The sequence below is a fragment of the Natator depressus genome, chromosome 28 (genome assembly GCF_965152275.1).
Source record: "Natator depressus isolate rNatDep1 chromosome 28, rNatDep2.hap1, whole genome shotgun sequence".
Taxonomy (NCBI): domain Eukaryota; kingdom Metazoa; phylum Chordata; order Testudines; family Cheloniidae; genus Natator; species Natator depressus.
Window position 1 is genome coordinate 6,937,848 of NC_134261.1, and position 12,787 is coordinate 6,950,634.

The 12,787-nt window shown below is 52.4% G+C and overlaps 3 non-coding genes across 3 annotated transcripts; all 3 read left to right on the forward strand.

The window, feature by feature from the left end:
* Positions 1-1,765: 1,765 nt before the first annotated feature.
* Positions 1,766-1,837, forward strand: TRNAE-UUC (transfer RNA glutamic acid (anticodon UUC)). The gene has a single exon. It is a non-coding gene; the product is annotated as a tRNA-Glu (tRNA).
* A 6,251-nt stretch (positions 1,838-8,088) lies between these two features.
* On the forward strand, positions 8,089-8,162 carry TRNAT-UGU (transfer RNA threonine (anticodon UGU)). The gene has a single exon. It is a non-coding gene; the product is annotated as a tRNA-Thr (tRNA).
* Positions 8,163-12,079: 3,917 nt separating this feature from the next.
* Positions 12,080-12,151, forward strand: TRNAC-GCA (transfer RNA cysteine (anticodon GCA)). The gene has a single exon. It is a non-coding gene; the product is annotated as a tRNA-Cys (tRNA).
* The last annotated feature ends 636 nt before the right edge of the window (positions 12,152-12,787 follow it).

The window sequence follows — 12,787 nt, forward strand, 5'->3', positions numbered from 1 at the left end:
TTGGGCTGGATTTTATGCGACTGTCCAACACATAAACAGAAAGTGATGGTCCCCCCCACTGCCCCCGTTCAGATGGGCAGCAGGGAGCCCTCTGAGGAGCTGATTGAAGAGGGCAAAGGAGGGGGAAGGCTCCCTGGATGAGGGAAAGGGGTTGCAGTGGGGGATGAGCAGGTGGGGGGCAACTGAGGGCTGGGGGCAACTGTGTTGGTAGTTAGGGGACAGCAACTGGGATTGGGAAACCGGGGTCCGGGCAGTCCCCATGGGGGACACTTGCTTCTCCCTTCCCGAGCAGAGACCCGGCATCTCCTCCCACCCCCACGCCGGGGGCAGCCAGGTTGGGGGATAGCTCCGGGCAACAATTTCCCACCAACACCGGGACAAATCGCTGCGGATAAAACTGGGGGGTGGGAAATCCCCCCATGGGAGGAGATTTTAAATGGACATTTGAGAATGAGGGAGAGACCGGGGGTGGGGGGGAATCAGGAGAGACGAGAGAGCGGATCAGTTGAGGGGAAGGGGGGGGGATCTCCCTGGATTTTACAGCCACGTGTGATAATGAAAAGGGAAAGAACTAGGGAGAATTTGTATCGGGGATCTGAGAGGCAAGGGGCACAAACAGGGACAGGATCCAATTAACTCCCCCCCTTCCCCCGCCCCCCACTTCTGCCCCAGGAATTTCCTGGCTGCACAGAGACAGTTCAAACCCCGCCCCCGACCTTCCCTTCCCTGCCAGATACCCCCACCCCACAGGGGACCCCCCCCTGCAGGGCCCCAGTCTCTCCCCCCCCATCCCAGCCGTACCGGGGGCAGATCCTGGCGGCGGCTCCGCTGGGGCTGAGGCAGCTCCGAGGCTCCTCCCTGGGTCCGGGGGGCAGAAAGTCACTTTCCTGCCCCCCCCGGGGTCTCCTGCTCATTCGGGGGCTCCGGCTCGGGGCTGGGGGCGGGCAGAGCCCGGGGCTGCCCAGGGGGCTGGTTCCAGCTGGAGAACCTCCCCCCCGGCCGGGCACGGAGGGGTTAATGACGGGCCCCCCAGCAGGGACCCCAGGGGGGAGCCGCAGCTGCCCAGCCCCGGCTCCCAGGTCCCACGGGGGCAGCAGCGGCGTCTGGTCTGGGCCGGAGCCCCGCCCCCAGGCACTGCCCCGCCCCCGGTCTCCTCCAGGCCCCGCCCCCAGGCGCTGCCCAGCCCCCGGTCTCCTCCAGGCCCCGCCCCCAGGAGCTGCCCCGCCCCCGGCCTCTGGGCTTTGTTCAACGGGCTCCTGCCTCCTTCTGCCCAGCACCCACCGCTCCCCCTTCCTGCGTCTTGCAAAGAGCACCCCGGGGCGGGCTGCAGCGCTGGCTGGGGCTGTCTCCAGTGGCTGAAGTTGTCTCCATCGCTTCTTCACCTGGGGGGCAGGAGCAGATGGGCCCGGGGTGTGCAAGCCAAGAGAGGGGGCAGGGGAAGAAGGACTGTTTGGAAAGGTGGGTTTATTGGGAGGGTCAGAAGAAGTTGGGCAGCAGAGGCTGAGGGAAATTGAGGGGAACCCCATGGGTGTCCCAGTGTTGGCCAGGGTTTGTACAGCGCCTTGCACAAGAGGGGGTCCAATCTCAGTCCCAGTCTGTGCAGCACCTGAGAGCCCCGATCTGTGGTTCCTGATCACAGGCACCGGGAATGGAGAGAGGGGAAACCTCAGCACCCGGAGGGTTCGTGCAGCCCTGGGCGCAGGCCCTGCTGGGCGGCACTGCTGCTCTCACAAGGGGTTGGCTTAGAGAAGCCCAGCAGAGCCAGTCCCATGTGGTCTAGTGGTCAGGATTCCTGGTTTTCACCCAGGCGGCCGGGGTTCAATTCCCGGTGTGGGAAGAGGGCAGAGCTTTTGCTCAGAGGGGAGGCCGGAAAAGAAAGGAACGGGGCGGGAGCCTGCCAGCAGGGGAGGGGAGAGGATCCCAGAAGCGGGGCTGGGGGGCAGAGTTCTCGGGGCGGGGGGGGAGGATGAGGGAAGGATCCCAGCAGGGTGGGAAGTGGGCAGCATGGAGAGCACAGGCCTGGCCTGGGGCCTGGGGAGAGTGACTGTGTCCCTCAAAACCCCCCAACTGCAGACTAGGCAGGCTCGGAAGAACGACGTATTTGTTGGTAATTGTCAGTTTTGGTGTAAACACACAACCCGATGGCAAAATATTTCCATCCATAATAATCAAAATTGACAGATGGGCAAAGTAAGAAACATGCTGCTTGAGAACGTATCCTAGTCCAATCCTACAGGGTTCCCTTATGCCTGAGGTGCCACCATGTGGGTGTTTCATTTCCCTCCTCATTTCCACACAGAGAAACATTTCCTTTGTGTGGCTCCATGAACAGCAAAATCTTCCTGTGTCTCTCCTCTGAGCCAGGGCATTCAATTCCAGTGAAACCTTCTCTCCGGCAATGGCCAGACAGAGGGGACGCGGCCACCTTCCCCCCGGCCGTGAGACGTTCCCTCTCCTCTTTCTTCATGCCGCTCTTGTTATTCCATGAATCATCAAGGATGGAATAAAAAGCTGAGTTTCCTCCAGGGCGAGGAAGGAAAGGAGCCACCAACTCCCCCCAAAATCTCAGTGCCCCAGAGGAAACCTGCTGTTGGAATCACAGAGGTGCTGGGGGTACGTTGGGGACAGGGACCGTCTGAATTGTCAAGGCAGGGAATGGACAATCTACAGCAAAGTCATCAACCACAGACACGCTCTCCTCGTGCTCCAGCCGGCAGGGAAACGGGCAGGGATTCTTGCGGTTCAGCCATGGCCACACTTACACAATCGCACAGCAGTCAGTGTGGGCGTCTTGCCATCCGAGGTGCCAAATGGAGCCAGTCTGGTCTTCCTCTGAGGCAAGTCGACATTCGAAATGCTGCCGTGGCACAGCCGCACGAATGCCTCTGCACTGCTGCGGCTCGTTAATGAAGATGCTCTAAGGGGATGGGCGAGAGCTGTCCCCTCCCTGTAGTTTATCCACCCCCCGGAGAGGCGGTAGCAATGTCAGTGGGAGAAGCTGTCTCCGTGGGGGTGCAGACTGGGGTGTCTACATGCATCTTTAAAGCTTAATCGAACCCCATTATTAAACCACTGTGGTCTGGGAGTGGAAGAGGAGCTCTCTGAGCAGGGCCTGTCCTTCAAAATCCTTAAGATCACTGACTTGCTTATGCAAATGTCATGGGGGTATAGCTCAGTGGTAGCGTGTTTGACTGCAGATCAAATCGTCCTTTGTTTACATCCACGTACCCCTTTAGAAGCCTTTTTTAAATGAAAACATATTCGTATCAATTTCCAGTATGTGCAGGAGTTCCCCTGAATCGGGATCCTTGAAATGAATTTGAACGCTCAGCGTTTTCCTGTGCAAAAGAATAAAAACCCAGCTAACCCGTCCAGCAGCTGAAATCAGTTCCCATCCTCTAAGTGTCTAGTTTATGTTTTCATCAATTAAACAAAAGTATAATATGAATGCACATTTGCAGATCCCAGTTCTCCAGGGCCTATGCTGTGTAGAAGAACAAGAACCACATCCAGCTGGAGTTCAGGACTCTGATGAGCAAAGACTCCTTGGTGAGGGAAAGGACACCAGCATCTTGGCTCCTTCACATTCAGACAACATCTGGGCTCCCAGGACAAGGCATGAGAAGAAGCCAGTGGCTTTGAGAAGGAAAATAGCCACCTAGAAGCTGGTTAGAGCTGCCAGGATCCCCGGAAATGCCACCATCCCATTTCCAGGAATAGTCGTTAGATGGTGGTGTCTGCAGCAGGACCAAAAAATGCAGGGAAAAGCCCTCAAAAGTTCTAAGCTGCCAAGACCCAGACGGTGGTCAAGATCCCACCTAAAATCAAGACAGGAGAGAACAAGGCTAAAGCCGAATCCAAAGCACCCAAAGCCAGGGCTGAGAAGGTGGCACCGAGAAAGAAGTGACGAGATTTCCATTGGGATGACTCCTGCTCCCCAAATGGCTCTTTATGAGTCACCATGGACTAGCCCGAGAGATCCAGGTCCCTCAGGACAAACGGCCCCATGGAAAGTACAGTGACTGGTGGGGAGAGAGTTTGTTTCTCTTCCAGAGGGGAAGTGCTGTGTTTTGTGAAACACCTCCCAGGGGAGTGATGCACTCAGAAGGCAGCTGCCCATACCTCCCACATGGGCTCCTTCTCTTTGATCTGCTTCTGCGGTTATTTCAGAACCAGCCCTAGCGGGAGTGTGTCCCTGGGACTTCACCAGCTGTACCATAGGCTGTGTCTGCATCTCAGCTTTGATTGACGCAAGTTTTTAATTGGATCTTCTTGTGATACTTTCCCAGTGCTCTGCCTTGTTCTGACATTCTGGAGATAGATTGATTACGGGGAGGAATGGACAAGTTTGTGTGACATTTGGTAAGTACGTTGCCTTGGTATGTGACTGAAAACAAGACTGGAGGTGGGCAGGTGCCGGCTACAAAAAGAAAATGGCAAAGCTGCTCACATCCACCATCGAATTATACTCCAGATAGTGATGCTTTTCAAAGGTATAGAGCAATGTGTTAATAAACCATCTTTGGTTCAATAAACAGAGTGGCCTACTCTGGGGCTAGTTTTGAAGTGACTCTGGCTATGAATGCAGTAGAAATCCGGCAACAAGTCTCTGAGGTGGGAAGTTTGTGCAGTCACGTTTATTTGGCTGGTTTTTCCCAGCTTGTTTCTACAAACCCCGTTATCCATCACCTCAGTGCATTTTTCACTTCAGTGATAAATTTATTATCCCTTAGTGCTAGTTCTTGAGTTGAAACGATCCCACGTCTACACACACGCTGCTGGGGGTTGAAAGACTGTCGCTTTTCAGATGTGGGATTTGAACCCAAGCCTCCAGAACACCCAAGTGAGGAGAAAAGAAAGTTCGAGGTCTGGTGCCTTAGACCACTCAGACACCACAAAAGCATGCGTTTAACACTCCTTGTTTTCTTTAGTGTTATGAGCTGTTTGGGGAGGCCAAGAGGCCATATTTCTAACCAATTCTAGGGCCCTTCTACAGCATAGTTCATTTTTATACACAATCACCCTGAGAGCAATTTGCAGGTTTCCTGGAGTCCCTTGAGCGAGGTGTTCCCGTCTTACCGCTGACTTATTATGTGAAGAAAAGACGTGCACCAGGGCTGAGGCAGAATCCAGACATCCAGCTTTATGAGAAGGTAACGGTGAACCTCAGACTCCTGCACCGTGAACCATATCGTCCAGCACCCACGATCTGAACCAGCTATTTTTCAAGGTAGCTCAGCACTCAGTGTGTTGAGACCTTTGGAAAATCTGGCTCTAGAGGTGGGGGCCAGTGCCAGACCTTTGGAAAATTCTGGCCGATACGTCTGGAAGTTCCGAGAACCGTCAGCACTTTGAGCATTTGCTAGAAGCCGATGAGAAAACCTTCCTTCTGTTGAACTCCGTCGAAATTTTCTCCTTTCCTTACAATCACAATGCTGTGTCGTGATCGCAGCGTTAGGTTTCAACATCATTTATTTTTGTGTGAAACAAGCACACCACTTTGGGCATTTGGACAGAGGGCTAGAAATCGATCGGCCACTTAACCCACAATTAAGAGGCTAATGAGCCTTCTCTCCAGACGGTTAATTCCAAAGACTTGTCTATAGCCCTGGGCGAAAGGTTTTCTGGATGACTGTTTTATTTACTGAAATATTTTGGTTTGAGGAAAGTGAAATTTTTTTTAGCTTTGTTTCAGGGTCTACGTGAATGATGTTTCAGGGTCTACATGTTTCAGGGTCTACATCTGGGGTCTACGTGAATGATGATGAGGATGGTGATGAAGTTATTGGTTTGTCTCGCTAGAAAGCAAAACAACAAATGATTCGCACAGCTCTATTTGTATAAACCATCCACATTGGGAACGTGCCTAATTTCTGCTCTGAGGGTCTAGAAAAGCTTGCTTGTTTCGATATGTGTTGATGAAAAGTTTCCCTGACCGGGAATGGAACCCATTCTAACCAAAAGACCATGAGGGAAGTGACAGTTTCCAGCTGATGCTAGGCTTTTTCAGGGAACTTTCTCCAAAAAATGCACCTTGAGTCATGCACCAACCGGAAATATTATTGTTGTTATCATTTCGGTTTGGCTCAGTAGCAAGCAAAAAATTAAATTATTTGCTCAAGTCTCTTTGTTTTAAAGGGTATAAAGCCTGGGATTTAAGGTGGGAACATGCCCACAGTTGGCTATTCGTCACTGGACAGAGCTTTGATTATTGCACAGTCTCCAGGCACCTTCCCAGCATCTTGAAATCTAAGCGGGTGTGTGAAGGAGTCATATCCCTGCTCGAGGTACTTCTGATCTTTGAGAAGGGAGACAGAGAGGGGGAAAGGCTCAGTCCACAGTGACGCTAATGAGCAGGAATAGCCAATGAGCTCTGCATGTAACTACTTCGTCAATTGTGAACCTTCCTATCATTATCCCTTTGCAATAATGATGGTGATGTACACTCGACTCTATATCCCAGTGTGCCATGGACTTCTGCAGGTTGCATTAGCCAGTCCAGCCATTTGGCACTTGCAGGTGGGTCCCTCTGTATTGTCCCTGATTCTTGTACAGCCATAAAAGGCTGGTAGATGCAGATACTTTCCCCTCTTCTTAACCAGCACTAATAACAGTGGGAGAATCTTCCTTACGGGGGGGGGGCCACCGGCGTCTGAACTGTGGTGCCCCCATGACACCCCTTTCCCCAAGGCCCCTCACTCACTCCGCCCCTTCTCCCTGATGCCTCGCCACACCCCTCCCCCCGAGGCCACAGCCACAGAACGCCTCTTCCCCCCCAAGACTCCACCGTGTTCCCCCCTCCGTTGTCCACCCTTACGGCTGGTAAAAAGTGCTGGGCCGGTGGCCCTCTAAACCCCCGTGTTCCTGCACCCCGACACACAGCCAGGCAGGCAGCAGCGTGTGTGTGAGTGTATGTGACAGAGACAGCTGGGCTGTGCTGAGCCAGTGCGGGAAGTGGGGGCTGATGTCGGGGCTGTCCCCCTCCCCCTGACTCAGGACTGGGGTGTCCGCCTCCCCCTGACTCAGGACTGGTTGCTTCCAGCAGCTGTCTGAACTTAGGGACAGCGTGCCGACACACTCACTCTTCCGCAACACACACGCTCCCTGAACACACACACTGTCTCTCCCCAACACACACACACTCTCTGCCCGCCATGCCCACTGCAGTTGAAAATCAGCTGGCAATCGAGTCGGATGCCCACGGAACAATGGGATAGAGAAACCTGCCTCTCGTGATGCTGTACCGGCCCACGAGGCATTGCAAGCCCTTCCCAAAGCACCCTGCGGCCAGTTGCACAGTGGGATAGCGACCCACAATGCACTGCTCTCTGGGGCGATCCAAGAGCTGCTAGCCTGGATGCGCTCCGGTGACACAAGCAGCCTAGTGTGGACATGCAACAGCGGCTTAATTAAAACGCTTTAACTAAAGCAGCATAACTCTGTCGTGTAGATGTAGCCTGGCTCCCACTGGGGCCAAGGATGCTCAGGCACTGAAACTAAAGAGGCACAACTTCCTCCGGCAGGTGCCTCGTGGGAGGGGCAGAGAGGTGTGAGCGGTCCTCAGGGCAGGTGAGGGGAGGGGACAGAGAGGAGTGTGTGGCAGGCTGGGCAGGTCTCATGGGAGGGCTCAGAGAAGTGTGGGTGGCGGGCAGAGTCTGTCTCAGGAGAGGGGCAGAGAAGTGTGGGTGGCAGGCAGACCGTGGGGTAAGGGGCGGAGAGGCAGGAGCAGCTGGCATTGAGGCCTCGGGGAGAGAGGAGCGAGCGAAAGGTGGACCATCAGGCCTCAGCCAAGGAGGCAGAGTGGGTGGGAAGAATCCCCCTGTTAACCCAATGCTATCTACACTGGGATTAGGTTGGTATAACGGCATTGCTCAGGGGGGTTAAATTTTTTACCCCCCAAAGTAATGTCATTACACTGACCTAATTTTGTAGCGCAGGCTTGTCCAAAGACTCACACACACACCTTGGGAGCAAAACTTCACCTGCTTCTCTGCTTTACAGAATCCAACACAAGCAACGCTTGTCCGGCCGTGCGGGGGGTTGGCAGGGAGTCAGGGGTGGGCAGACACCATACGTTAGCCAGAGATGGGCACCATGGCTTAGCTGGCTAAAGCACCTGTCTTGTAAACAGGAGATCCTGGGTTCAACTCCCAGTGGTGCCTTCTTGAGTGGCTTTTGGGGCACCTGGTACTGGCTGCTGTCAGAAAACAAAATACAGAGTTAGACGGACCTTTGGTCTAGCCCAGTGATGCTGGTTTTGTTTTTTAAATTACACTCACAGGCACTGATAATAGAGTGACTGAAAGTTTGGGTGTGAAGGGCTGATAGGTCAGTGGTGCAGTCCCCTCGCAGATGACCCCCTCTCTCCGGGACAGGGGCAGGTCCGAGCTCTCCCACCAAGTGGCTCATTGGGGCTGCCAGAATCTGTGGGCGGCTCATTTAATTTCCGCCAAGGGTTGAGTCCTGCTTTGTGCACCGTGTCTGAGAATGAAAATCCTAAACCTCCCTTTGAAATAACGAATGCAGCAGGACCTGTTTTTGTCCCTGCCCCAAAGCAGACAGAGAAATGGAGACATGTCATTGGGTCCAGGGGAATACTTCACTGCGGTTTTACCTTTTTCACTTGCCAAACTCCCGCCCAACCTTCTGGGCTCCTAGAGCAGGGTCCTGAGCCTGAGCCGAGACACGTACACTGCAACTTTACAGCCCAAGCCGCTGTCCTGGATTAAGGTGACACGGGCCAGCCGTGGGTGATTCATTGCACTGTAGACGTATCCTAACGTTATGTCTGCACAGCGATTAAAACACCCAGGGCACCTGTCTCAGAGCCCGGGGCAGCTGACTCAGGCTTCTGGGGCTGGGGCTGCAGGACTATAAAATGGCAGTGGAGACAGATGGGCTTGAGCCCAACCTCTGAGGCCCCACGAGGGGGGAGGGTTTCCAAACCCAGACTTCAGCAGGAACACCGATATCTGCACCCCACTTTTCAGCCCCACGGCTTGAGCTCCAGGAGCCCACGTCAGGTGACCCAGGACAGCCCTGCTGCCATCTTTATCCCGGGAGAGAGGGACTCTACGGGGACGTCTCCATTGCAGTGTCAGCCCAGGGGTGGCAGGCTGTGCTCAAAGCAGCACCCTGGAAGCCCCATAGTCACCACTCTCATAGAATTAAGGTAGGATTTGTACAGAGTCGGCCTGGCGAGCTATCATTGTAAAAGTCGTGATCTGTTGAAGGCTAATACCTGGGTGGATGGTGTGTGCTAGCCGTGTCTGGGAAGCGGTGGAGTTTTGCTCTGGGTGCGTCACTGAAATATGTGATGAGGCTGGGAAATGGCCACCACCAGCCTTTCCGGTGTGACGCTGGAGGAGCCAGACTCGCTGCTGGCCCAGTAAAGGTATCCACGCTCCCAAGGACTCTCCCAGGAACCGTGTACAATGCGGACTTCTCCGAGACAGCCCGGAGACAATGGACACTGCTTGACTCACAACGTAGCAGAGGAACTTCCTAACAAGTTGGAAGAGGGGAAGAGACGGCATGACTTGGCCTCTCTCCCCGGCAATTCAACACCTGGCAACACATCTGGAGGACAAAGACTGAACTGAAATAATACAGAGATCAGAAGAGAATAATAATAATCCATCCAAATCAAAGTCCCCAAACAGACTAGTATTGGTTACTCAACAGAAAATTTTCCATGTGGGAGATTTTGTTTTCCCAGTCAGACCTTGCCAAGGGAAGCAGAGAGAAAATCTTTGAGTTGCCTCCTTCAGAACAGCTTGGCCTAGACACTCTAGCTGTGGGTCACTGTCGTGGCCTTGCTGAGAACAGGGGCACTTTAATTATTTGGGCAGGTCCCAGGGTGTTTGGGGGAGATTATGAGGCTGTTAGCTTTTGAGATAAAAATTAAGAAACAAAGAACTCTTTGAGAAATCTGGGATTTAGACATGTTTTATTGACAGCAAGGGAGGGCTGAGTTCCTGAGAAGCTTTTGTTTGCAGGAAGCAATGTGGCTTGTACCAAAGGGGAGATGGTTGTTTGTGAAGGAGGGGAGAAGAGAAAATGCACACGATGAGGACGGGATTCAAACCCATGTGTGCAAAGCACAAAGATTAGCAGCCCACCACTTTAACCACTTGGCCACCTCATCTGAGCTTCCTAAGAAGGGACAGGAGGAGAAATCTAAGGCCAGCAGAGGTAGGGACAATAAGGAGTTTTTAAATACCAAGTGTAAGGAGGGTCTGAATGACCTCCCCCCTCACATCTAGTGATGAGCTGGGGCAAAGACTTCAGGAACAGGCCGTGTTTACATAGACAGGCCTCCTCTGCCTAGCTATGCAGCAAGTATCCTTTGTACAAAACAAACAAACAAAATATAAAGGTAATTCTTCCGTTTTCCTGCACTCAGCCAAAAAAATTGTGAAAAGAAAGGGGCATTTTTAAGCAATCATCTGTCCCCACCCAGGGGCTGGGGAATGTTTATTTTGTTTTTCAGACACTTTAGGGGCAAGCTGGGGCCAGTGGAAGAAAACCCAGAACGCCCTGGGTCCCCTGTCGCAACAACACATTGTGTTCTGTGTTTGTCTTCTTGTTCCTGTTATTTTGGTGGATATTGTAAATTCTTCAGGCGTGACACCCCCTTTTAATTGGGCATGTCATGCTGCCCCTTTCGGGACCAAGGGAAAATGTACCCTAATTCAACCTCTTCCACCCTCTACTCCGCCCCCTCCCTCCAAATTGTCTGTGACACCCCCATCCCCACGGTGCTCTACCCCCATCCAGAGACCTGTGGTTCTTAATGCAACTGGATAACAAATGACTATCGCTCTGTTCCCCACCGACTGGTCTCTCAGTACAAGATTTCCTAACTGTTCTCAGTTCACGAAAGTACGTGAAAGAATGTTGCCATGGGTAATTTCAAACTCATTTGGATTGAATAGGTGGAAATTAAAGAAGAACGTCCTTAAATGGTGAGCCCTCACAAATTACCTCTGGTAAAGCTGAAACTCATTGCAGGAAGCTGACTCAGTGTCTTGAATCCAACGCTTGGAACGTGCCCTGGGGCTACTGGACAGAGGGGGATTACGACAGGGATTTGCACTTAGCTCAGCTGATGGTTGGTTGGAAAATGTTATTCTAACCCTCGATCAGGGATGGAAGGGACCTCAGGAGGTGTCTAGTCCAACCCCCTGCTCAAAGCAGGACCAATCCCCAACTAAATCATCCCAGCCAGGGCTTTGTCAAGCCAGGCCTTAAAAATCTCAAAGGAAGGAGATTCCTCACCTCCCTAGGTAACCCATTCCAGTGTTTCACCACCCTCCTAGGGAAATAGTGTTTCCTAATATCCAACCTAAACCTCCCCCACTGCAACTTGAGACCATCACTCCTTGTTCTGTCATCTGCTACCACTGAGAACAGTCTAGATCCATCCTCTTTGGAACCCCCTTTCAGGAAGTTGAAAGCAGCTATCAAATCCCCCCTCATTCTTCTCTTCCGCAGACTAAATAATCCCAGTTCCCTCAGCCTCTCCTCGTAAGTCATGTGCCCCAGCCCCGTAATCATTTTTGTTGCCTTCCCCTGGACTCTCTCCAGTTTGCTTCTGTAGTGGGAGGGGGCCCTGAAAACTGGGCGCAATGCTCCAGATGTGGCCTCACCAGTGCCGAATAGAGGGGAATAATCACTGCCCTCGATCTGCTGGCAACGCTCCTCCTAATGCAGCCCGATATGACCAGTTACCCATATTGAATGCAGGCTCAGCAACGTTTGATCAATTGGTTGCTGTCCATTCAGTCGGTTATTTCCTACTTATTCATAACTAATGAAGATGCTCTAAGGGGATGGGAGAGAGCTGTCCCGTCCGTGTAGTTAATCCACTTCCCCGAGAGAGGGTAGGTATGTCAGTGGGAGAAGCTGTGTCGGTGGGTGGGCAAGCTGTGGGGTCTACATGTATAGATAAAGTTTAATCAGACCCCATTTTTAAAACCATCCATGGTCTGGGTCTGGGAATGGAAAAGGAGCTCTCTGAGGCAGGGCCTGTCCTTTAAGGTCCTTAAGATCACTAACTCCCCTATACAATTGCTATGGGGGGGTAGCTCAGTGGTTGAGTGTTTGACTGCAGCTCAAGTGGTCCTTGGTTCAAATCCAAGTGCCCCCTTACAAACCTGTTCCCTTAACAAAAATAAGGGCCTATCCATCCCCATTATGTTTGGGAGCTCCACTGAACAGGGATGAATGGAAACACTAGGTGTTTTCCTGTGCAAATGCATAGAAACCTAGCAAAGAGGTCCCTCAGCTGAAATCAGTTCCACTCCTCTGAGTGTCTAGTTTATGTTTTCGTCAATGAAACAAAGACACATGAAGGCACATTTGCAGGTCCTTGGTCTCCATTGTGTGGAAGAACAAGAACCCCATCCCCTTGGGAGGAATGGACTAGTTTGTGTTACATTCGGTAAGTAAGTTGCCATTGGGACTGAGAACTCTACTGGAGGTGGACAGGAGTCTGCTCCAAAAATAAAATAACCACGATTTACCAAACTACCTGTTACACATTCGATCCTCTCTTTGTGTACACAATATACATTGGGGCTCGAATAAATGGCCACCTTCCTTTCACACAGATCGTTGTTCCTTGTGACTGTCAGATGCCTTCCAATGGCAGCTGTTGAAAGGGAACGTGCTTCGAGCTCATGATCACCCGCAGCGTCTCTGGAAGGTTCCCAACCACAGAGCTGGTTGTGGCTGCCTCTAAGTAACCGCAGAGTCAGTGTAGGACCAGATCGTTACTTGCACA